This window comes from Tachypleus tridentatus, chromosome 2 (assembly GCF_004210375.1).
Source record: "Tachypleus tridentatus isolate NWPU-2018 chromosome 2, ASM421037v1, whole genome shotgun sequence".
NCBI lineage: Eukaryota > Metazoa > Arthropoda > Merostomata > Xiphosura > Limulidae > Tachypleus > Tachypleus tridentatus.
Window position 1 is genome coordinate 42,166,799 of NC_134826.1, and position 27,358 is coordinate 42,194,156.

Consider the following 27,358-nt stretch of genomic DNA (forward strand, 5'->3'; position numbering starts at 1 on the left):
CTGGCCATGTTGGGCCCATCGGTAAGTGAGACTGTAGATTTACAACGCTAAAAACCGGGTTTCAGTACTCGTTATAAATAGAACACGGATAGCCTTTTGTGTAGCCTTGTGTTCAACAATTAGCAAGTGGACTCTCCTTTATGAATATGTTAAAATTTATGATGAGCACGTGCTATTCCACTATGACAATCTACATGTGCTACAATGTAGCTTCTATTGGACTTATGGAATTGTGGCAGTATATAATTTACTGGTTAGTGTGCCTGAGCTGTGAATTTTATAGTTCATGGTTCGTGTCCCATTGTCGTAAAAATTCGCTTCGTATTTTAAGATCTTTTGTATACTTTAAAAGTGACACACAAATCCCACAACTGGATCACTCAAAATTAGTCCAACGGGTGTCGTAGCTGGCTATTGACTAACTGCTTTCCTTCAATTGTATCATTTGAAAATTAAAATTTAAAAAAACTTAATGGATTGTAGTATTTATTATACCAGAATTTCAAGACTGTCTCCTTGATGTACATGTAAATAATTTTGTTAAGTTAATACTCGAACATACTGTGCATGTATTATAGTGTTTAGAATAATAAGATGTTTTTGAATGTATTTCTATTCCATTTAAAGCCGGCACTCGACTCGTAATTTGAGGTTCGTGGGTTCGAATCCCCGTCACACAAAACATGCTTGCCCTCTCAGCTGTGTGGGCCCTATTATGTGATGTTCAATCCCACTATTTGTTGGTAAAAAAGTAGCCCAAGATTTGGCGATGGGTGGTGACGACTAGCTGCCTTCCCTCTAGTCTTCCACTGTTAAATTAGAGACGGCTAGCGCAGATAGCCCTCGTGTAGCTTCAAAACAAAACAATACTGAAAACATTCCAGTGATACAACAATAAATGTGCAGGCTTAAGATTCTAAAACCTGGGTTTCGATATCCATGGTGAGCAGAGCGCAGGTGGCCCATTGAGTAGCTTTGTACTCAACAACTACCAAACCATTCACTGATTGGAATGGAAATAACTGAAACATTTGGTTTGCAGAATGTTCATGACTCTACTCCGAAGTTCTTAGCTTTGTAAACATTGAAACTAACTTCAATGTTACGCTAGATGTTGTTATCAAACGTAAGTAACAGGTCGTAACTATTATAGTAAAACTAAAATTACCAGCTAGTAGATTTATTTTTACGAAAGAAACGTGTCTGAGTGAAAATGTTGTAGTAATTGGTTACCATTTTGTCTTTAGATTATAGAAAGTTTAAGCACAAGACTATCTTCAGTATATTGCCTTATAATAGCATGGCTTTAATTAACTTAACAGCTGTTTAAGTCTATCCTTTCTGGTAATATAGAAAACTTATCTGCTTTGGCTCCTAGAAACATTAACATGCGTTTGTTATATCGTTTACTGCATGTAAGGGTACAAGATACGTTTCTCACACAGGGTACATTTATAGCTTACGTATGCAATACTAAATAACAAACTAAAAAGGTAAGTTAAATGAATGCTTTCTAAATGTTTACGAAAGTTATCATTTTTTTTATAGTGTGGAGGGATCGAATCCTGCATCTTAGCTATGTGTGCCCTAATATTATAAACTATTAATTTTTGCTATAAGTTTCATACAGAAATGGGCTATTGAGACTTTGTAATATGAAACCGTATAAATATATAACGCAGGTTTTCTTCAATAAATTTCATAATAGAATTTGACTCTGCATGTTGCTTCCGTGAAAACAGGATATCATTAAAAAATTTCAGCTGCGGCATAGTGGATCTTAGAATAGCTCCAAATACAAACTTTTACGTCATAGCTCCATCTCTTGACGGATTTGTAATCTAATTACAGCCGTGACTATTGAGGATTCTTCCTTGTTTTATTTTGTTTTACATTTTAAAGTTGACTCGCTTTTATTCTTCAAGGTTAAAATTCTTAATTTTACGTTTACTGCATCAAAAAAATTCTTATTATTGAAACAATTTTGGCAGGTGTAAAATAGTCATACAACCCCAAAATAGTCAATACGAATTACTAGTATTTGTTGTTTAGTCATTTAGTGTGCTGACAGGACAAAATATACAAGGCCAAAATAACTGTTTAATCAGTAGCCGCCAGCGTTTCAATTGAACATAACCAATTACACGCATGCTTATTTTGATGCTCTACGTATTAAATGACAGAATACAGGTGCTCATGTTTTGAACTACTGACATATCTGTGAGTATTAATGATTTGAAAATGATAGCAGCGTGATTTTAGGTATAATGTAATTAAAGCTTATATGCCCGCTGAAGAAAATATTTTAAAGAAACTGCTTTTAATGCCCTGATGTAGCCAAACCTGTCTTTTTGTTTTTGGCAAATCATGTGTAGTTGTTTTCCTTAAAAAAAGACCTTTGGGACAAAGTAAAAACTTGTTCGTAAAACCTTTGGTGTTTTATTCTGTTTACAGAAGCCCGTCGTCACTAGACCCTGGGAATTATACCAGAAGAAACACTCAATCAAACAGAGTCGTACCACTGTACACTTCACTGGCTTTGTCTCAAAATAATTATTCAGATTTTAAGAACAAAAAAAAGCTTTTGGAAAGAATGGGTGGCATATCACTTCAACCCTAAATGTAATAAGATAGGAATATAGATATGAAATTGGGAGATAAGGAAACAAACTATCTTTGTGTGGATCATACGCAAACTATGCTTTTGTCCTCGAAATCTATCTAAGAGATAGAGAAAAAAACCTCAGAATGTTACTACCTATTATAAAATAAACATAAAAACGTTTTAATTAGCAAACGAGTCATTTCATGTCTTAATACAAATATTTTCTTCCTTTCCCATACTTGAATTATGTATTCCAAACGAATATTACTCTCATGAAACAAAAGATAGTGGAGAGAACTGGCTTCGACTGTAAACTTCAAAAGCGGCTTATTAAGGTTTAGTAAAATTGTATTATTTTATTGGATATATAAGTACGTTACAAAGTAACTTAAAATCGATAAAACTCAGATTCACAGAACCATCATTCTGAAACTAAACATTTGTTTGTTTGCTTGTAATTAAGCATAGAGTTACACAGTGGGGTATCTGTACTCTTCTCACCACGGGCATCGAAACCCGGTTTTTAGCGTTGTAAATCAGCAGACATCCTGCTGTGCCACTTTGGAGGTGGGGCACTAAATAGTTTTCACTTTCGATTGAACATCTTAATCCAAAAACAATAACCCTAAACCTTAGACTGTCACGACTGTCACTCTGCATCTCTACACTAGCTGTAGAATTCACAAATGAAATTTTGATAGAACACTTTTGTTTACATGTAACAACGTATAAAGCCAATAAACATTACTGAAACTACTGACAGTAGGACTATTTTCTGCCAATCTAACCATAAAGAAACTTTTGATGGACCAAAGTTGTCTTCAGATAATAATTTACATCGTCAAACATCAGATTAACAAAACTATCACAAAGGGTTAAGATATACGGCTCTTAAGAAAAAGTAAATCAAACCTTTCAAGGCCTAGCAGATAAATTCATCGATACTTCAAGAGAGGCTGATGTGTTTTCCTCAGAAAGTGTTGAATTCAACTGAGTTGTTTCCACGTGCTGCGTGTAGCTAATTATCAGAAGAATTTTTATAAAGTTACATTCACTGTAAGATATAAAAAAATTACAAAATTATGTTATAAAGGTTTATTAGTACTTGAAGGTTTTTCGGGGCACCACATTATAATAACAACTTCGTATTATCGAGGCCCCACATTATAATAACAACTTCGTATTATCGAGGCTCCACATTATAATAACAACTTCATATTATCTTGGCCCCACATTACAGTAACAAACTTCGTACTGTTCCTATAGGAACTTTTGACAGATCAGAATTATTTAGTGACAAACGTACAAATTAATTTAATAATGATAAACTTCGGATTTACTGGCAGTTTTGACTGACTTTTGAGAGTTAAGCACGAAATTACTCACGGGGCTATCGGTGATCTGCCCACCGCGGGTGTAGATACACGGTTTCTAGCAGTGCGAGTCCACAGACATACCGCTATGCCACTGGGCATAACTGACACTATTTTTTAACTCCACAATGGCCTTTTTTTATTTATCGTCAGCCATCTTACCACAACTAACGGTAAACAGGGAAAAGTGGGACACATCTAAGACGTTCTGGGCTTGAGCACCCTTATCTTTTATTTATCTATAAAACATGAGAGGCATGAGAATAGGGATAAAATATGTTACACTGTGTAACTATAACGCTTTTCTGAAAAGTCAAGATATAGCTTGTGATCTTCCATTCTGATCAGTAGCTCGAATTATTTTTATATTTTTTTCATCAATGTTGCCTTCTTTGGCGTGATGTTTAAAAACGTTTCTAACACTGATTCTCAACATGCTATTGAAAATACTGTTCCCATGTTGTCATTTCTTATCATGTTAACTCTTGCTTAATTAGTTTAGTTTTCGTTAATACGTTTATGTACATATAATTATTTATATTTGTAAATATATAAATGTATCAGATGTATTTATTTGACACTTGGTGAAACAACGGTAAATTCCGGAGTAGCTTTGCGCTGAAACAAACAATTATATGTATATATGTGTGGGTGTGTATAGTCGTAACTGTTTGTTGTCAAATATAAAAGCTACACAACAGCGCTATTTGTGCTCTGCCCATCACGAGTATCGAAACCGATTTTTAGCAATGTGAGCCCACAGAATTAACGCTGAACCACTTGGAAGGAATACCCTGGAGAACTTATACGAAGTAGTTTGACATAGGTGTTAATATTCTAAGTTACTTATCAGGGTTTCTAATAGCTAGTAAAGATTTCGGTACATAAATATAATGTATGGGTTTATACTTAACGCGTAAATTAAATAAGCTGAAAACACTACAACGTTAAACGTTTATAATATAATTTATCAACATTGTAGCAGACTCACCGATGGGGTAGTTTTGGGATTTTGAATTTTGCGCGAAGCTAACCAAGGACTATTTGTGCTAGCCGTCCCTAAATTTTCAATGTAAGACTAGAAGGAAGGCAGCTAGTCATCACCACCCACCGCCAGCTCTTGGACTACTCTTTTACCAACTGTGGGATTGACTGTCACATTATAACGTCCCCACGGCCGAAAGGGCGAGCATATTTGGTGTTATGGGGATTAGAACTCGCGACCCTCAGATTATGAGTCGAGTGCCTTAACCACCTGGCCATGCCAGGCCTTCAGTAAGTAGTACCCGTTTGAACCCGTTACGAATATTACAGAAACGACAGAGTTCTCCTGCAAACTTAATAACGTTTCAATAAATTACTGTGCACTTTTAACGTTGCGATGTTTTTCGTCTATTTGCCAGTTCGTAAAGGTTATTCGTAGCTTTTCGTAATTTCAGATGGCGCTCTCAAAGCATAAGATCGTCGAGTTGACCATGCTTTGTTTGTTTGAAGTTGAGCACAAATCTATACAATGGGATATCTGTGCTCTGCACACCACAAGTATCGAAACCCAGTTTTTGGCATTGTAAGTCCGCAGGCATGCCGCTGTGCCACTAGTGTGCTCCTGCTGTGTGGCAGATAAAGCTAGTCCTTACGGAAAGTTGATGCTGAATGTAATGTGCGCCATCTAGAGAGAGAGAGTGAAAAAAGAAAACCACTTACAGCGCTGCTGGAAAGTTGCTAGCTTACTTTAAGGAGACTTGCAGTGTGGATGGACTATTGACAATGACACGAATATGCTTCGTAGTGTTCAAAGAGAATGGAAAATCAATCTCTAGACTTGTTTCCAATTACAAGAACAGCATGTGGAACACATCTGTGAAGGATCCTACGGACTCCCTGTAGCTTACCTATACACAAGGGTTTAATCTATGCATATACGTTGAACAGAGTAATGGAAGATTGAAGCTAATATACAATAGCGGCTTTAAAGTAACAGGAAATACTAACAACTTCTATCTTCTCCAATGCTGATTAAGTTATACACGACAATATAATAATAAACTTCTGTAAAGAAAAGAGACATTGGTTCAACTATGATTTATTTTTCAATTTAATCTTCTCCTAGGTTTATACACTTGCGCCATCTGTACTGTAAGGCCCTTATGTCCTTTTGAAGACATTATTTTTCCTAGTCCTCTATTCACGACTGGAAATCATCATGACCCTGAAATGTTCGAGCTTACAAAAAAGTGTCAAGGTTAGGGAAAAGAAAAAAAAAAGTCATTTGAAGCTGAATCCGGTGCGCGATTCAAAGCTAGCATTATGGATAGTGTTTAAAGCAACACGTGAGTTGTGAGCTGGAACACTGTCCTGAAGAAAGAGTACTTTTTTTTTAACGATTGTTGTCTTTTCTTTGATTTCTTGATGGAAGTTGGAGATGACTGATGTATAGTAGTCTTCTGTAACGGTGTAACCTCTTTGGGACTCTCTTACCTAATCTACAAGTAAAACGCTTAAACTTCTTCGGGGTGAGTGAACTTGGATGTTTCCATTTCAAACTTTTCATTTTTGTTTCTGAGTTGAAGTGGTTAACCCATGTTTCATCTGTACTTACAAATCTATGGAAATATATTAAGCAAGCGTTTGCTTTCAACAATTCGATTCCGGTTCTGCTCAGGTGTCAACACATAAGAACTCGTCTGACACTAAACTTTATCATATCCAAATTGTCACTCAACATTCTTCCTTAGGCCCGGCATGGCCAAGTGTGTTAAGGCGTGCGACTCGTAATCTGAGGGTCGCGGGTTCGCAACCCGGTCGCACCAAACATGCTCGCCCTTTCAGCCGTGGGGGCGTTATAATGTTACGGTCAATCCCACTATTCGTTGTTAAAAGAGTAGCCCAAGAGTTGGCGGTGGGTGGTGATGACTAGCTGTCTTCCCTCTAGTCTTACACTGCTAAATTAGGGACGGCGAGCACAGATAGCCCTCTGGTAGCTTTGTGCGAAATTCAAAAGCAAACAAACAAACATTCTTCCTTAACACAGTACTTTTATTCCTCTGCTATCATCCTAACGATAGTTCTTCAACCATGTGCAACCAAATCATGAACTTTATCTATCATTTTTACGGTGGTTTTTGTCGACCTAAGACCCGGCAAGACCAAGTGGTTAGGGTGCTTGACTGACAACCTGAGTGTCGCGGGTCTGAATTCCCGTCCCTCTATGTATATGCTTGCCCTTTCAGCCGTTAGAATGTGACGCTAAATCCCACTATTTGTTGGTAAACTAATAGTCCAAGACTTGGCGATGTGTGACAATGACTAGCTGTCTTTCCTCTTACTTTCTCTTTTAAATTATGATTGGCTAACGCAACTTGCGCGAAATTCAAAACAAACTAAGTCAACCTAATCGGACCTCGGATAAAGTTCACATGAAGTTCTACTGCGTTCAAACCCAGCATGTTACCTCACTGTTGAAAATGCCAAAACACCATCTCCTAACGTTACTTTCATATCCTCGTGAATTTCTTGCAGTGTCGTTTTATTTTTAACAAAATATTTGCTCATGGTACAAAGTTTGACCTTCTCCTTGGCATTTATCATTGGTCACTTCTTTCTTTCTGAAATCCACAACAAACGAGATAAATTCGTTAAGTTATACATTACGCGTTGTTTATTCACTGCTGAATTAGAAACGGTTAGCGCAGATATCCCTCGTGTAGCTATGCGCGAAATAAAAAAACAACAACTAACAAACTGAGACAAGGAACTGTATCATGAGTGTAAGAAGTAGTTCTACATAAATAAGTATCTGAGTGTTTCGTAAGATTTTTATTGTTAACAGAGAGACTGTTTTTTCTATTTTAGTTTAAAGGCCAACAAACATGGAGGTATTCCATTGATTTTCACGAATTGTGCAAGTAGCATTAGAGAATTATGTTCGAAAACTGTTATACAGCGAGATCACCCAGTTCGTGATTTAAATGAATATCAAACGTCTTAGCTTAGTAGCTATTCGGTATCATGATAATACATTTTCATTTCAATTATTTCAAATTGTAGTGCACTCACTAATCAAATTATGTTTATATTCGCGTTGTTAAATAGTGTTATCGGAAAACTATGGCTTTATTTGTGTTGTTGGACATTATTGTTTTATTATATTAAACACTATTATTGATATGATTTTTACTAAGGTATTTATTTTCAATTTATAACTATATTGTTTTGTATGCGTACGTTTAGATTTGTTTGTTTATTGAATTTTGCGCAAAGCTACACGAGGGCTATCTGCGCTAGCCGTCCCTAATTTAGCAGTGTATGATTAGAGAGAAAATACCTAATCATCACCACCCACCACCAACTCTTGGGCTACTCTTTTACCAACGAATAGTGGTATTGACCGTCACATAAAGCCCACACGGCTAGAAGGGCAAGCATTTTTGGTGCGACGGGGATTCGAACCCGCGACCCTCGAATTACGACTCGAACCCCTTAACCCACATGGCCATGCCGAGCCTTGTACGTTTAGATGTCACGCATGTTTAATTCTCCCAATCCTCTTTACTTACTGGATTGTATACTTTTTTCTTTTTCGTTAAGTTATGAATTCTTCAGCGTGACGGTTATAACTACATTTAGTTCTCTTAAAAGAACGTACAACGATTTTCTTAACCACTTGACATTATCCTAACATTCGCCATTAGAAGGGCTGGACACTCAGAAGAGGAATAAACGTTTAAAATATTGCTTTGTTATCTAAAGTACAAAAGTAACTGTAAGTGGAACGTCTACATATCACACAAGCATTTTTTATGACGCTCAGGGAAACTGGCATGCTTTTAAAATGGAAACAATCGAGCTTTAAATCTCCTAACAAAATTACTGTTTTTTTGTGTTACAAATGTCACTAATTCTTGTACGAATGCCAAGCTTCATTCATTCTTTATACCCACTGGGAATAGCCAGAAATGTCACCTTTCTTTTCTACTGATGTTGCACTGTTCTGATGGACATTTACCCGTGAATGTCAAAGAAACCTATGTCCGTGAATCTCGTATTTGTTGTGAAAGAGAGTGACGAATATCCATGTTGAAGACAAAGGAATAACTGTTGGAGAGTTGAAAATTAAAAAGTACAGTTTTGAGGCACCACACTATTATATGTTTTTTACTGTGTGTGTTATTAAATTTCGCCGTGTTGAGGGACATTTCTATGTAATGAATATCAAATATCAGTCCAGCTTGAGGACTTTACTAAAACAGAGTGTAATTGAAAATAAATTAAGATTAGTGTTTTCCACTGCACTAATTTACTAATGATGGAAGAAACTTCCAGTTCTCTACATGTTATTACTTCCGCTAACAAGTCGGATGGTGGTTATGTTTTCACCCATGTGTGTGTATGTGTGTATATATATACATATATGTTTGTCAGCAATATTTTTCCTGGATATCGGTTGATTTGATTTGGACAAAATTTGGTATACATTTGGACTTTGATACAATTTAGAACTGATTTGTTTTTGACGGGTCAAGGTCGAAGGTCATATTAATAACAAGGTCACAAAATAAAAACAATCCCTATTCATTAACACGGGAACCGATTTTTCACACTGTTTGTACTCTATAACTGAGTCAAAGAGATCGGTTTCTAATAAAACTTGATGGATATATCTAAAATAATATGCTTCATTTTTCTGACCAAAATGGTCCGACACATTTTCATATTTTTTGAAAGCCTAATATGATTAACGTAGCGTGTAGAAGGTGTGCACTCTGCTACAAAAGTAAAGAAAGTTTGTTTGTTTGTAGGCAAACACAAAGCTGTGCAATGGATTATCTATGCTCTGTACACCACGAATATTGGAAACCCGGTTTCTAGCATTGTAAGTCGGCAGACATACTGTTGTTCCATTAGCGGAAGTGGAGGGGAGCTGAAGACAAAGAAATAAGACAATGGAAAAAGTCAATCGTTAAAAGAAACAAAGAAATTTAGACAGACAGGTAACAAGTATATACGTACAAAGTAAACAAATTACAAGAAAGGATAAATAGAACAAATAGCAAGTATTGAACAATAAGAGGAAACCACTGATTGGAAAGCTGTCTTAATAACAGCTTAATTATTGACTCATTTGGTTTACATGGTTTCAATAATTGGCTTAGGCTTATTTGTTATTGATACTGTTTTCCAAAATACTTTTTGACTTTTAACCTGTTTGTGAAAGTTTCTTAACCATTTTTCTCCGATTGACCTTTGTCAAAGATTCGCGCTGTCAAGTTCATCTCTAGTTACCGATACTTCGCTGAATGTAACAAGAACGTTGCGTGTTTGTTATGTATCTAGGGGTAAGAAGATACGTTTATAATTCTATATCAATCCTCCATTGTAGACTTCTAATCAAGTATTCACGGTCGGTAAACGTACGTTATTTATTTTATAAATCCAATTGTCTTTATATAGAATGTTATTTCTGACATTGTTTCTTCTCGTGAAATACGATTGTTTTTATTACCACACGAAACGCACAAATTCGCATTAACGAGTGTCTTGTATAAATAATGTAGCTTCTTGCTACGTTAGCCGTCGTAAGTTTAAAAGAGTTAGTGTATAAACAAACATTACGCCACATGCGTGGTATCTAATTTATACATCCCAGGAGAGTCACACCGAACTTGCCATTACGTTTCTTCTAAATCTACCTCTCTGAACACCAGTTCAATGCGGTCGCAAAGTATTAATGACAGCGCCTCCATTACTGTTTGTTTCTATTTAGCACAAGAGATGATTTTGTTCATGTGCTCTCACCTAATATACTAAATCTCCAAGCACGTATTCTTCTCTCATTAGGATGATGAACTTGTGAAGAAAAACAGTTTTGGAGAACAAAGTAAAAAATCAACATTTAGGTAATTTTTGATTGTTTAAGAATTCTCGTGTACAGCTAAACAAAAAGCTATCTGCTGCTAACTAATCTTAAGTGTTTGTTTCGTTTGTGAAGTAGAAAGATAAACAAAAGGCTATCTGCTGCTAACTGATCTTAAGTGTTTGTTTCGTTTGTGAAGTAGAAAGATAAACAAAAGGCTATCTGCTGCTAACTGATCTTAAGTGTTTGTTTCGTTTGTGAAGTAGAAAGATAAACAAAAGGCTATCTGCTGCTAACTGATCTTAAGTTTTGTTTCGTTTGTGAAGTAGAAAGATAAACAAAAGGCTATCTGCTGCTAACTGATCTTAAGTTTTGTTTCGTTTGTGAAGTAGAAATCTAAACAAAAGGCTATCTGCTGCTAACTAATCTTAAGTGTTTGTTTCGTTTGTGAAGTAGAAAGATAAACAAAAGGCTATCTGCTGCTAACTGATCTTAAATGTTTGTTTCGTTTGTGAAGTAGAAATCTAAACAAAAGGCTATCTGCTGCTAACTGATCTTAAATGTTTGTTTCGTTTGTGAAGTAGAAATCTAAACAAAAGGCTATCTGCTGCTAACCGATCTTAAGTGTTTTTTTCGTTTGTGAAGTAGAAAGATAAACAAAGGGCTATCTGCTGCTAACTGATCTTAAGTGTTTTTTTTCGTTTGTGAAGTAGAAAGATAAACAAAGGGTTATCTGCTGCTAACTGATCTTAAGTGTTTTTTTCGTTTGTGAAGTAGAAAGACAAACAAAGGGCTATCTGCTGCTAACTGATCTTAAGTGTTTGTTTCGTTTGTGAAGTAGAAAGCTAAACAAAAGGCTATCTGCTGCTAACTGATCTTAAGTGTTTTGTTCGTTTGTGAAGTAGAAAGATAAACAAAGGGTTATCTGCTGCTAACTGATCTTAAGTGTTTTGTTCGTTTGTGAAGTAGAAAGATAAACAAAGGGTTATCTGCTGCTAACTGATCTTAAGTGTTTTTTTCGTTTGTGAAGTAGAAAGATAAACAAAGGGCTATCTGCTGCTAACTGATCTTAAGTGTTTGTTTCGTTTGTAAAGTAAAAAGCTAAACAAAGTAATGTGAAAAACTGACAAGGAGAAAGTAAAAAGTAGGTTAGGTGTGATAAATTAAACACCGCTACATTATAGGGAGTTTCTGCCAGGATAAAGAACTCTGTATTCTGTTGTATATGTAGCGACATTTTAGTATAAGTGACATTGAAGTTTTAGTGCATAGCTGTAGCAAATTAATGTCAGCTTCATTTATATACCATGGAACTTTGAGATCACGCATTGCAAAACCTAATTAGTAGTATATCAGACATTAAACATTATGTACGTATTGCTGGACGATTATATATCATATATTTAACAACAATATATTTTCTATTCGTTCATTTAGTGTTAAGTATTAAATTACACAATGGGTTATGTGTGCTGTGCTCACTACTGGTATCAAAACCCATTTTTAACATTATAAGATGAGGAGGGGTAATATAAACTATTCAGAGGGCGAGACTGATTGATGATCTTTAATTAACAAATAATACATAACTAACACATACATATTGTCTACAATAACATATTAACGCACGGTGAAGTAGTTGTACTCAATTTTTTTCTGATATTCATACATAATTAATAACTTTTAATTATACAGGAACTTACAAGGTAATTTGTTCAATTCTTTCCGGTTTTTTTTTTATGTCCAGTAGATAAAATCACGTTCCACAGGCACGTCTTAATGAAACGACCTGCTTCCTGGAGGGTCTTTTATGTGGCTGTAGAGTAGGATCACGTACATACAGTGTCATTTCGTAGCTCATGGCAGAAATACGACTACTATCTCATTTTTCCTAATTTGTCTGTTTCCGGGAGACTCCATCTCTCGTAAAGAAGATTTCTTTGCGAGACATGGGATTTACTTAAAATGTGTCTTGACTGTATCTTTAAAAGAAACAGCTCTAGAACACCACAAAGAAAAAAAATACTTCCTTGTGTTTTTATTCTTGTCAGAAGGAAGTCTACGTCAGCACGTTTAGATCCAGAGATGAAAGAGAACAACATAACTACGTCAGCAGGAAGTTGTGGGTTAAGTTTCTGTGAAGCTCAATTAACCTCTAAGTTACGTCAGAGCCTCTTTCTTCAAAACACACAAACAATCTTAGTATTGTACACGAAATTAACTGCCTATTAGTTATATATATATATATATGAATAAGATATATTTCACTGTAGTAAATTCAACTAGGGTAAATAAATTGGCGTTCTCTTGTGTACGAGTGACATTTTTGTACAAGTGTCATACAAGGTTTAGTAAACTACTATATAAAATTAATGTCAACATCGCTTACATACCCTCAAATTCTCCCAAGAGAAGGTGATCCTCTGATACGAAACGTCATTGTATATTAGCCACTATACGTTTCTTACAAGGCGATTATGTATTTGATGGTTAAAAACGCATATATATACACTATTCAGAGAGCGAAAATGACTTACCACCTTTAATTCATTGACTGTAAACACAATATACACATATCGTGTAACATAAGAAAACATCGATAACAGTGATGGTGCCTAACTGATGTAACAGTGAATTATGACAAAGAAGATGAAAACGGTTCACAAAACATACGACGTTTTATGTGCAAGTTTGAACGATTCGGGATAACGTATCCTATCATCAGCGAAATCTGAAAATTGTGTAATGTCGGTGATTATTTCTAGAATTATATCATAGTATAACACAACTATTAGTTATGTTACTTATTGATAAAAGCAGATGTGTATATAGGTGAAACAATCTTTACATTTAGATAACTATATATTTTTTGGGGGAAAATTAATTCTAATAGATTTAAGTAAACAAAATCAAGAGGAAGGATTGTGTTAGAACAGCAAATCAAAACCTCTGACAAATTATATTAGTTTGTTATAACGAAAACACCATCCGAAACAAAACTAAAGTAAAAATAAAAAACGTTGAACTAATTCAATACCTTGTACTCTCGGATCCTTCCAATTAGTGCAGAGTTTTCTTCTGTTTTTATTTTTTAAATATATTTTTGTTTTGACTTATTTTTAGTTAAACCAAACTAATATATATGTATATACATGTTATACATTCTAATATTTATAAGAAGAAACGTAATTTTTTTTTTTAAATTTTAACTAACTGTACTTTTGGCCAAATTAATCTTTATTTTCCCTCTAAGTACATAATCAACTCTGATTAGAAGTTAATATTATAAAACATGCTAAATTAAGAATAAAATATTCGATCCAGGGTTATTTCTGATATCCATACATACTTGAAAACATTTATTTTTTACAAGAATTTCAAAGTTATGTACTTCAATTCTTTCATTTTTTTTCAGATGTCTATCAAGTAAAATCACGTTCCACAAGCACGTCTAAATAAAATTTTCTGTTTCCTGAACTGTTGTATGTAGGTATAAGAAAGAATCACATAAATAGTGTCACTTTTTATCTCCAGGCAAAAATACTACAACCTCATTTTTCCTGATTTCTCTGTTTCCGTAAAAACGTAAAAGCTGTTGTAAAAAAACTTTCTTTGCATGATATAAAATTTATTTAAAACATGCCTTGACTATTCACCTTTTCGACATGACGTCACAGCCGCTTATCAACTTATCATAGGAACAAGGCTGGCCATGACAGTAACTGACAAACTGATTTAGAAAACTTACAGATTTAGTCTGTAACCGTTAGCAGCCAACATAATATCGACATGCTTGAGTTCCGTAGCAACATATATATATATTTCATGAAACACCTATTTTACGTTGGATGTGAACAAATACTCAAAGATTTCATTTTTTCATTTTCGTTTAAAGTTACACTGCATTTTCCAGTTGTTACGGCTGCTCGCTAAATGGCTCAGAATCTGCTATAAATATGATATTGGTTTGAACATGAAGTTTAATTTTTATGAACTTTGAAACATAACAATGATCATCTATACCAGTTGATAAAAGTAACAGGTTGAACGTTAAAAGAGGAATACACATTGACTTGCCGCAACCATTTTCCTTGTAATAACAGATTCGTTGTGAGTTAATTAGAAATTTTTGTAGTTTTCACAATATGATAGCTACGACCGCTATTACAAAACCTGCGTATTGCATTCTTCTTTATTCATCTAATTTCATTTAATAAATACATGAAAGTCGAATAACAAAAATCCCTTTTTTAATTTTCTAAAGAACACATACATAGACAATAAATGCCATGCTTACATGGGAAACACGTCAAACTTTCAAAAAGCTGCATGTTGCCGTGAGGCCATAATATGGCCTGGTGGTTAGGATGCTCAGCTTGCAAGGTGTAATTCACAATTTAAAATCTTCGTCACCGAACAAGTCCGCCCTTTCAGGTGTGGGGGCGTTATAAAGTTACGGTCAATCCCACAATTCATTCGTAAAAGAGTAGCTCAAAAGTGGCGGTGAGTGGTGATAACTAAATGCCTTCCCTCTAGTCTTACACTGCTAAGTTAGGGACGGCTAATGCAGATTTACCTCGAGTAGCTTTGCGCGAAATTCAAAGCAAACAAAACCAAAACGGAACAAGCTTGCATTTTCAGCGGTATGAGCGATGTTAGCTAGCTGCATTCTCTTTAGTCTATCACTGTCAATGGTTCGACATGGCCAGGTGGTTAGGGTGTTCGACTCGTAACCTGAGATCCGCAAGTTTGAATCACTGTCGCACCAAACATGCTCGACCTTTCAGCCTTGAGGGCGTTATAACATTTCGGTCAATCTTACTATCCCTTGGTAACAGAGTACCCCAAGAGTTGGCGGTGGATGATGATGTAAAACAAACCAAACCACTCTGTAAAAATGACGGCTCATTATTCAACTGTTCGGCGAGCGAGATCTGAATGTAAGGAAAGTGTCCGAATGATAAAAAGTGAATAACGTAAGAAAAAAACCTCACGCAAAAAATATAATAAAATCACAATATTTTTCGGTAACATCAGGTTAAAGATTACGACATCTTTTCTATAAGCACAGAGTAAAAGTAACATGGTACCGTTTGAAGTGTGTTTGCCCTCAAATCGGTTAACCATCACGTGACAACAAAATATCTTTCTGAATAAAAATGGAACTATTTTTGTATCGTATATCCAATTAACCGGTTGTAAGTGCTAGAAGTATGATATAAAGTGCAATAATGCCATTTGTATTCTGAGTGAACATAAATATTTGTTTCCTTCGTTATTAAGCACAAATTTGCACAAAAGACTCTGTGTGTTCTGCTCACCTCATGGTATAAGTCCGTAAATATACCACTGTGTCACTAGAGGATATTGAACGAAAGAAACACGTTTGCATGAGAGGAAAGTTAAACAAAATCTCATATAATCACAATTTAGTAATGTTTTTGGAGTTGTTCCAAAACTGTAATATATTCAAGGAGCTGAATAAACTGACGGAAACAGTACAATAATAGGAGATTCTGATATAATACTCTACTGCTTATTAGTACATTTGAATATATTTTTAATTCATTTTTTAAAAATATCAAATTACATCATTCAACAAACATTATCAAAAAAGGAAGTCATCTCTCGATAAAACTGTCTCTCTTTCTTTCAAAATCCCAGTTTTACAACTCTCGTGCTGGTATCTCAAATAGAATGTCTTATACGTCAAGGCAGAAAAGAAACTTTGATAGAAAATCAATTGTAATAAACAAGATTCGGTTCTAACTAAACTCGATGATCCGTTACGCGAGGGAATGGTATATCTTTTCGTCTTATTAAACGCAACACAAAAGTAATTTGAAGATAAAAGCGTATTTCTGTTTGTTTGTACAAACACGTAATAACTTTCAACTTGAAAGACGTAGTGTAATTTAAATCGCGTTGAACGCATCAGTGTTTGAGAGTACAAGGGTTATAGGTACAAAAAACACACACATACAAAAACACTCTCCTATATACATAATAGCAAAAGAAAAATACGTTTTAATTTTTTGTTAATTATCTAGAACAGGCCCCGGCATGGCCAGGTGGTTACGGCGCTTGACACGTAATCCGAGGAGAGCGGGTTCGAATTCCCGTCATACCAAACATGCTCGCCCTTTCAGCCGTGGAGGCGTTATAATGTAACGGTCAATCCCACTATTCTTTGGTAAAAGAGTAGCCCAAGAGTTGGCGGTGGGTGTTGATGACTAGCTGCCATCCCTCTAGTCTTACACTGCTAAATTACAGACGGCTAGCGCAGATAGCCTCGAGTACTTTTGCGTGAAATTCAAAACAAACTTATCTAAAACTATGAATTTTTGCGTGGATTACTCCTTCTTCATGGTGGTACAAAATTTCAAACGTTTATGGCAGTGTTGGATGTATATGTGCATCTGGCAGTGAATGAATTAATAATTATTTTAATTGCAAGTAGAAATATCATGAATATTTTCTAAATGATAAAATATTTCCACGTTATGAATCTCAAATTATATGTATTTAAGAAACTTATGGCAAATCGTTGTGCTCCAAGGATCCAAGAGAATAAGTTACTGCATCTATGTGGACTAAAGGATTGGACAAGGTTTAGGTTCCTGTACTGAGATAGTCACCTAATAATGTCATCCATTGCAAGCAGTTACTGTCAATAAAAACTTCAAATTGATAACAGCGTACTTTATTCAAAACGTCCACAAACTAAAACTAATAGGGTATAATCACCCGAAACAAGCAACACTTGTGGCAAGAAAGAACAAAAAATGTAAAAAAAAAGAAGAATCCTTTGTATGGATGTATTGTAATTAAGATAATAGTCTTATTATAAAAAAGTACATACAGTGTATTTAGGTAGAGCAAAGGTTTATTTGTTTGTTTATTTTGAAATTTCACGCAAAGCTACACGAGGGTTATCTGTGCTAGCCGTCCCTAATTTAGCAGTGTAAGACTAGAGGGATGGCAGCTAGTCATCATCGTCCACCGCCATCTCTTAGGCTTCTCTTTTACCAACGAATAGAGGAATTGACCGCCGCGTTATAAGACCAACATGGCTGAAAGGACGAGGATGTTTGGTGGGACGGGGAATCGAACCTGAAATCCACAGCTTATGACTCGACCGCCTAACCACCTGGCCCGAAACCGAAAGAGGTAAAGGTAAATAAAAAAGGAAGAATATTTTTAACTGTTTCATTTTAAAATAATAACACTAATAATACTAGTAAACAAACAAACAAACTATGTTATTACTATTAAACAAACAAACAATGTTAACACTAGTAAACAAACAAACTATGAAATATATAAACAGTGTCAACAACCTTGAAACCTTTGAGAAACAAAACAACAAATTGCTAAGCCTCTATCAGCAATATTACATTAAGAGTCATTTCATTTAAAAGCAGGAACCAATTCGCAAACAGATACTCTAAAAGAATAGAAGAACACGACAGTCATTACTTTCAGTGTATGAGACACTGTTGTAGTTGTAAATGAACAACGTAAACACACACTAACCTTTCTCTTAGATTTGGGCACATACCGGAAAAATGGTGCAGCCAGGACTGAACAAGAACTGAATAAACCATCAACTGCACCTCAGGAATGAGGAGACAAAATTAATTAGAAAAATGTTAATAAACCTTGAAATAATTCCAAACTTTGATAAATGTCACTTCTAGGAAACTGATTTGTTGCTAACGCCTTTTCAGTTTATTTTACAGCATATAGAAATATTAAGAAGTGTTAGGTTATTTATACTTCAAATTAATATCCCTACACCATCGTAAAATAAAATATCGTGTGTAGCAGTTAGCAAGAAACAGAACAAATTGTTAAAAGATAACGCAAGACCAAAAAGAACACAAGAATGTGTCGAAATTACTTTCTCCGTTATCATGGCTGTAGTTTGTAAACAGTTTACTTCATTTACTGCTTTTATTTACTTTTGTTGTTCTCCAAACTTCCTACAAATGCGTAAAATATCAAACTTCTATAGAATATGAGGACTGGGTAATTAATAAAAAACTGTTAAATATATTTGAGAATTAAGATTAATAAAAATGATTCAGATGTTAGAGTACCGAGTTACGTTTTATTGGGTCTAGCTAAAAACTACACCGTCTCCTTGGTGTCAATGGCTGAATGCAAAACATGTACATTTTCACTATGCTTTACTACTATTATTATTACTATCGTAAGTAATTTTTATTTTAAAAAGGTGAAAAGCAGCAAATTCTTAGATACTCCTTTTTTTTTGTTTACTTACGTTGCAAATGACTGATTAACAATATGTTGTATATTGCTTTAAATAATATCAGTTTTACCATGACTCATGAACAGCATTCTACCTGTATAGGCCCGACATGACTTGGTGATTAAGGCACTGGACTCGTAATCCGAGGGTCACGAGTTCGAATCCCGGTCGCACCAAACATGCTCGCCCTTTCAGTCGTGGGGCGTTATAATGTACGGTCAATCCCACTATTCGTTGTTAAAAGAGTAGCCCAAGAATTGGCGGTGGGTGGTGATGACTAGCTGCCTTCCCTCTAATCTTACACTGCTAATTTAGGGACGGCATGAGCAGATAGTCCCCGTGTAGCTTTGCGCGAAATTAAAAAACAAACAACCTACATGTATAGAATTCACCCTGTGATTTTATTCATATTTGGAAATAATAGCAACCATTAAAAAATTATAAATTACTCTTTCGGTAACCCCCCAGTGGCTCAGAGGTATGCCTGCGGACTTACAACGCTAAACACCGGGTTTCGATACTAGTGGTGGGCAGAGCACCGATAGCCCATTGTGTAGCTTTGTGTTTAATTCAAAACAACAACAAATCTTTCGGTAAGTAACGATTTTTTAGACATTTCATCAAAATGAATTTATATCAGTGCTTCTCACAAATTATTTATAAGGTTATATATACAATTAATCACTTGAAAACTAGCAGTTATAGTACTTATGTTTTTAGTAGTCTACAAAAGCAACTGAAAACAAAACATATATCCATTTTGTAATACATTTTAAATGCATTTCATGATTAGTTCAGTCTGCGTTTCAACAATGAAATAATGGGGCAGATCATTATTTGATTAGGACGTATAAATTATAAAGATTGGTGTAACTTTACCATGGTTACCTTCAGTCTCATTGTTCTTCTGTAGTTTTGACTTTCACTTCATATGCATTGCAGGCACAGCATGCCCAGGTGATTAAGGCACTCAAGTCGTAATCTAAGAGTCGCGGGTTCGAAATCCCGTCACACCAAATGTGCTCGCCCTTTCAGCCGTGGGAGCGTTATAATGTGACGGTCAATCTCATTATTCGTTGGTAAAATAGTAGCCCAAGAATTGGCGGTGGGTGGTGATGACTAGCTAGCTGCCTTCCCTCTGGTCTTACACTACTAATTTAGGGACGGCTATCGCAGATAGACTTTATGTAGCTTTGCGTGAAATTCAAAACAAAGCAAACCAAATCATATGCATCGAAGATTATATTTGCTTTAACCCTACTTTGCTGCGACTCAATTAAATTAATAATTAAATATTAGTTTATGTTTTTTTCTTTAGCAACCATACGTTATGCTCGTAAGAAACATAAGTGATATTGTAATATTAAATATTAATTTTCTAAAAATATTGCGGTGTGTTGACGGCACTTTCACAGTTTACATTTTGAAACGCAACGTGATGGTAATTAGCATTTAAGATTTAGTTTCAATCATCTAATCAAGTCTAAAGTACTTTTCAATATAATGTTAATTGCTTTTGTAACTTTTTAAGATTTTGCTTTTTCCCAGCCAATCAAGTTTAATAGTACATTTCTACTTATTTTCACAGAAAGCAGCTTCATGTGCAAGTGGTAAATGGGTCACTAGAAAATGAATCAATTAATTTAATACTGATGTAATTGATGTAATACTGATGAATATCAAGATGTATGTATTTACTTCATGCTTGAATTGAGAAATGGTGACTGAACCTCTGGCACGAGAAGTTAATTTATTTTTAACGGTAATTAACATTTAAAAAAAAAACTCGTTTGCAAAGGGACCACACTTACACTTACACTCAATTAAATTCGGGAGTTAATTTAAACATCTTGCACTATGTGCTCTTAAACATGTACTGCTAGAAGACGAACTGTTTATTAGGAGAATCTCCCTTTTTCTACCGTACAGTACGGTGCAATTAATTCTGTCTCTTCATCCTCCAACAAAATTAGGTATTACGAGTACCAATGAGCGCATGTTTATGATTTTGTATATAATTATGCGACCTTTATTTATGTTATCTGATTACCACTCAAACGCTAAAAAAATATTTTTTTAAAATATTGACCAAAATGATTAATTAACCGATCTTAATAAACTTACTATATATAATAATAACAATGTTAAATACCTCTCTCTTGTATAATATATTACAATTTAAGGTCACTTAAAATAATCAAAGTATCTGATGTAATAATTTCACGATGAAGACGGCTAATCTTGGTAGTTTTCAAGTAGAAATTAAAAAAGACAAAATAGAACTAATGTTAATATTTTAAAATGAAATTTGTATCCTTTAAAAATAACTTTAAAAACTATTTATTTTTACAATTCCCTTAACCGAATTTACTTAGTTTGGAATTTCTAGCAAAGCTACACGAGGGATATCTGCCCTAGCCGTCCCTAACTTATAGAGAAAGGCTAGAGGTAATAAGAGTCTTAGGCTACTCTTTTCTCAAAGAACAATGAAATTGACCGTCCTGCAGCTAAAATATAGAGGATGCTTGGTGAGACAGGTATTCGAACCCACGACTCTCAGATTATAAGTCGAATACCCTAACCACCCGAGTATGCCTTGCCTTGTGAATTTTGAAAATGATTTCCCTTTGAAATGGTAATACTCACTTCATAAAGTTCCATTCAAGATATCTGTAAATAAGTTACCTATCTTCTCGTGTGCCTGTATTGCTGTTTCAGTTTACCTTTTAATAAAGTCATTATTATCTTCAAATCTTCTTTATCACCACTCAGTAAGTCTCAAAAATTTCTTTTTAATTAATGCGCCTTCGTTAACGTTCTTACTTGTAAGTAGCGAAAGGAATTTAACAACGTAAACATAGATTTACCGCCGAATTGCAATCCTCCAATGAACTACACTTTGGGCTAAACTTTTCTATACTATTGTTATTATCTGCATGTATGGAGTCGAAATTGAGTAATTACTTGACCAGTAACAGAGAAGACAGCGCATGATCGGAAAAACATATACGAGTTGTTATTCTGATCTGTATTAGTTGTTTTCAGCATTTGTTTGTCAACACACACACACATTTTGTTTTGTATAAAAGATTGTGCTTTTGCTTTGCCATAACCATTTTCGAAACATATCAACACTTTTTTTTTCAGACAGTTTCTCTGTATTTGTTGTGGAGTCATGTGGAGCCTTCTTATGTACCAGACGTTATAGGACGTCAAACTCTTTGACTCTCCAGAAATGATATGAAGCAAACAGAAATTGCCAAAACAATACAATACTTTCAGTGTATTGTATCCAAAATCCGGGAAGGTCATCATACTAAATGAAACGTTATTTAAGGAAAGTTTACTGGTAGGCGCTGAAAACCTTCTGCCCGAGATGGTCTTATTATGATCGGGTTAACAGGTCAAGGTCAAAAGAAGTTTTGTAACTCATTACAACAGGAATGACATTACTATATTTATTGCAGGGTATCTAGAAGAACAAGATATGGAAGAGTAACCAACTAAGGCTACTTACATTTTTTAAAATATTAGTCACTGCATTGTTATATACGTTGTTTGTATTTTTATACAGATTAGGTTTTGTGTTGCTTAGTTTGTTTTTCACTTAGCGCAAAGCTACACGAGAGCTATCCATGCTAGCTGTCCCTAATATAGCAGTATAAGACTGGAGGGAAAGCAACTAGTCATCACTACGTACCGCCAACATTTGGGCTACTCTTTTACCAACGAATAGTGGAATTGACCATCACGTTATAACGCCTCTATGGCTGAAAGGGCGAGTATGTTTGATGCAATTGGGATTCGAACCCGCGACCATCAGATTACGAGTCGAACGCCTTAACCCACCTGGCCATGTCGGGCCTAATGATCAGGATCTTGTGATTTTTAATTAAGATGGTTAGAATCTCTTAGATTACAATGCCAGTGAATTTTGGACAAAGAAGTACACGACATTGATTTCTGTGGTGCAAATAATATTCTACTTAGCACTTAAATAGATAATTTTTGTTCTTGATTTTTAATTGGAGTTGTAGAAAATAATGATTTATAGGGCGCATTAAGGATGATGCCACAGAGACATGAGAGATTAATATAACTAATAATAATTATAATTAATATAACTAATTAAAAGGAAGCTTGAAACATAAAAGTACCAGCTAGTTTAGTTTATTATTTAATAATCTATTGATTTCTAAATTGTCAATTATTATAAACATATCACTCACAATGATAACAAACAGAGCCGCCTGGTATGCTAAGGAAACACTACTGTTAATTTAGCTGCAGTTAGATATTCTACAACGTGCATAACAGAAGTACTTTATGAAAAACACAGGCTTCGCGAGAATATGAATTAGTTCGGAAAACATTAATTTTGTTCAGCACAAAAAATTTCAATGAATAATATACGGTTTCTTAGTTTGCAGAAGATGAACACCTGTAGTAGCATCTGCAATGGTATCAAAATGGTTTCCAGTCATGACAACATTTTTATGGGTCATATTGAAAAGCAGCTTTTACAACTCAGCCCTCTAAAACCTTGTATATAAAAACGTTACATAGACGACATATTTTTACTATGACAGCCGGCCTTAAAGAATCACAAAACAATCTAGTTTACCCGAAATCACTCACTAACGCAGAAAAACTTTCTTGACGTCACGGTTTTTCTAAAAAATGGAATTTTACACACTGATTTCTACAAAAAACCTAGACACAGGCACCCAGTTTGTTCCTGAAGAAGAAAGACCCACCTTTCAAAAGCGCTCGGGTCATAGAGATTCTCTTTCATTTCTATCAAGATTTCTTGAACTTACCTGTTCTTCCAACATCAGCAATATATTACCATCCCTATATTTAAGAGCACATTACCTCTGTGAAAACGTAGTCCTTCTTCGACAGGCCCTTCCAGTCGCACAGCGGCATGGACTTACAACGCTGGAATTATGGTTTTGATACACGTGTTTGACAGAGCATAAATAGCCCATTGTGTAGCTTAATTACAAAACAGACTGACAAACTCTTAGAGAAGATTTTAGTTCTATTTCAGAATTTGTAAATAAGAAAAATAAAAAAAAGAGAAAGTGGACAGGCTAACATTCTGGTTCGTGGGTTCTTTAAGGTGCAAAGCAGCCAGGCTATTTGAGACAACAATCTGGTCACATGCAATTGTAGTTAAACTTGGACACAGAACATTTACGAGCTTCTGAAATGTTCACCCTAAATGAAAGCCAAGGGGATACATAAGGTTCAGACATAGCCCCTACTTTAAAACTATTGATCAAAGAAACGATAGTCAGTCAAGAGGCACCGGCTGCCTATATGTCTACCACTATTATTTTAACAGGGCTAACTACCACTTTTATTAAGTGATCATAGCCAAAAGGCGCTTCCCCCTACTGGTACAACGGTATGTTTGCGGAATCGCACCGCTAAAACCTGGGTTTCGATACCGGTGGTGGGCAAAGCACAGATAGCAAATTGTGTAGTTTTGTGCTTTATTTTAAACAAACAAACACAGCCGAAAGTGGGGAGTGAGCCTAACTGTGTATTGCGGGATCGAATCGTGGACTTCTCTTTCTCCAGATCGGTAAATTACCCACTAGGACTCGCCTGGTATTTATTTAATACATTACATCAGAGATTCGCTTAAATGGACACCGAATCGAAGACAACAGGTAGTACGCTAAATAAAAATCAGACATTTGTACAGATTTTAATTGTAATAGAAATTTCGAAATAGTAAAAATGTGACTCGTGTGTTTTTAGGGTCTGGTCGTCAGAGCAATCGTTTTGCAATCAGGGGTAGCGAGATAGAGACTGGCGACCAAACACGCTCACCTTTTCGACTTTGGGGGCATTATAATGTTCGGTCATCCCATTATTGGATAGGAAAGAATAGCCCAGGACTTGGTGAAGGGTGTCTATCACTTCAACAATAGAGGTGACGTAGTTAAAATCCGAGTAGCTTTGTATTCCATTTTATAAAGATTCTGACCAAGTTTTGTCAAAATCCGATCATTATTGACTGAGCTATGGAGTAAAAATAAATAGTGTGAAAATTGGTCCTTCTGATTTTCGTTACCTTCACCACCTTGCACCGAAAATTCATTTAGCCATTTTTGAGAAATCTTTCTCACAAACATACACACAAGAGTAAAAACACCTTCTGTGTCTGAGGTAATAACAATAATGTTTAATTCTATTATAATCAAAAAATAAAAGTTATTTGTTCCATATTTCGTATTTATGGAGGACTGTTAAGAAGGCCCGGCATAGCCAGATGGGTTAAGGGGTTCGACTCGTAATACAAGGGTCATAGGTTCGAATCCTGGTCGCACCAAACATGATCACCCTTTAAACCGTGCGGGCGTTATAAAGTGGCGGTCATTCCAACTATTCGTTCATAAAAGAGTTGCCCAAGAGCTGTCGGTGTGTGGTGATGACTAGCTGCCTTCCCTCTAGTATTACACTGCTAAATTAGGAATGGCTAGCGTAGATAGCCCTTGAGTAGATTTGCGCGAAATTAAAAAAAAAACAAAGTATTAAGAATCGCTAGAACAGTATCTAATACTCAAGAACTGAGCTCAATTAAAATAGTCAGTTAGCAGCATGTACCACTGATTGTCATTCATATAACACATCGAGTATTTTGTGATATTGTAAGATTCAAAGCTGGTTCGCCAGCTCTGAAAAACAAAACTTTATCATACGGCCACCCCGACTCCAAAATCAGAAGGATTGGTGGTATTTGAGACAAAGTTTACGAAGTGAATAGGAAATCAAATTATTATACCTAATTCCAAATAATCTACAGCTAAATGTGTTTAAGTATTGTTACGTATTATAATTTATCCCGGACGAGTTTTCGATTTATTATATTACGTATTACAACTTCAAATAGCCGGAAATGTCGATTTAGAAGTTAACTGAATGTCGATAAGCATCGAATTTATGATGTTTTACCAATTCGATTGATACACACAATATTTTTAACACTAATATATTTTAATATACAAATAACAATGCAATTTATATTAACGGTTATTACAAATAATGGTTTTACGGGAAGGTTTTAGAAATTTACATACAACACTGAGTCTTCTTTATGATCTTGTAGTTCACGACGAGCGAATGAATTCTATGTTGATAATAGAGGTACACTTCATTTGATAAGAAAACAGGGTCGCTCGTTTTTGGCTGGCCTCACGCCGTTTAAATGCTGACTTTTCACCGAGGAAGACATCTAATGTCCTCGTATAAATACTAACGTCCGAAGTTAATTCTCTAAAGCTAAATGGTTTGTAATGTTCGAAATCTATAAACTTTCCTGGTCAAATATATGTTGTTTTCGGATTAATAAGCGTTTAACATAATTTGTGGGGTTTATAGTATATTAACTGCAGAAAACCAATAATATTAGACTTTCGCTTAGCACGTCGATTAATAAACTTTTAGGGTGATGTTCTCGAAAGTTCAGTTGGCAAAAATATTCGAATATACGCTAGTACTTTCGCATACCATATATTATTAATTCTTACTCTCGAGAATCTTCTACAAATTTAGAGAATTGGCGAAACTTTCGCAATAAACATTTAACTATATAAGTTACGTACATTTTTGATTATATATTAAACTAAAACAAACGTAGATACTAAAATAAATATCTAATAATAAATCATTTGCACTGTTTATATAAAAGAAATCATTAAATAAATCAGTTACCTGTACATCATTGTATCTTTAGCTTATTTCTAGACGTAGTTTTACTATTTTCTTCACTAACAATTTTTTTTTAAAATAAATTCGCACGGCTCATTAACTTATTTTACCATAGTCTATAAACCCAGAATTTTATCAGTGTTTAAGAGCAGAAAATGAAATAAATTTAGCTGGATGTTTATTAAAAGCTTCACATTATAGGGAGTTTATGACAAAAAGCGTTTTAAATGTGTTTTGGATTTACAATGCTAAAGCACAAACCACTTCAGAAAAGACAAAATGATTCGGTATTGTCCAGTTATATCATGTTGTTTTCATGTTCTTGACGCGTGTTTAAGTGACACGTGTCAATATATATTACAATTAGCAAACATCTTGAAACTTTTATCTGAAGAGTACAATAACAACAGTGCATACCGTCCATCAGTACTTGGTGTTGACAAAATATTACACTACAAATCATATTTGCTGCATATTAAGCCTTAATGGAAAATAGTCTGTTCATATCGAGCGCAAACCAGACGGCT

The 27,358-nt window shown here is 35.0% G+C and overlaps 2 long non-coding RNA genes across 4 annotated transcripts in view; one reads left to right on the forward strand and one right to left on the reverse strand.

The window, feature by feature from the left end:
- The window catches only part of LOC143241902 (uncharacterized), a 41,006-nt gene extending 36,835 nt beyond the window's left edge, over positions 1-4,171 (reverse strand). For both annotated transcript variants that reach the window (XR_013022339.1, XR_013022337.1), the window contains exons 1-2: positions 3,992-4,171; positions 3,518-3,623 (exon numbers count right to left, since the gene is read on the reverse strand). This is a non-coding gene — a long non-coding RNA (uncharacterized LOC143241902). The remainder of the gene's footprint in view (positions 1-3,517; positions 3,624-3,991) is intronic.
- Positions 4,172-10,563: 6,392 nt separating this feature from the next.
- LOC143241912 (uncharacterized) lies at positions 10,564-13,143 on the forward strand. Of its 2 annotated transcripts, none has more exons than XR_013022344.1 (2): positions 10,564-10,874; positions 12,579-13,143. It is a non-coding gene; the product is annotated as an uncharacterized LOC143241912 (long non-coding RNA). The 2 variants fall into 2 exon arrangements; XR_013022345.1 differs by having other exon boundaries at positions 12,582-13,143.
- Positions 13,144-27,358: the final 14,215 nt, after the last annotated feature.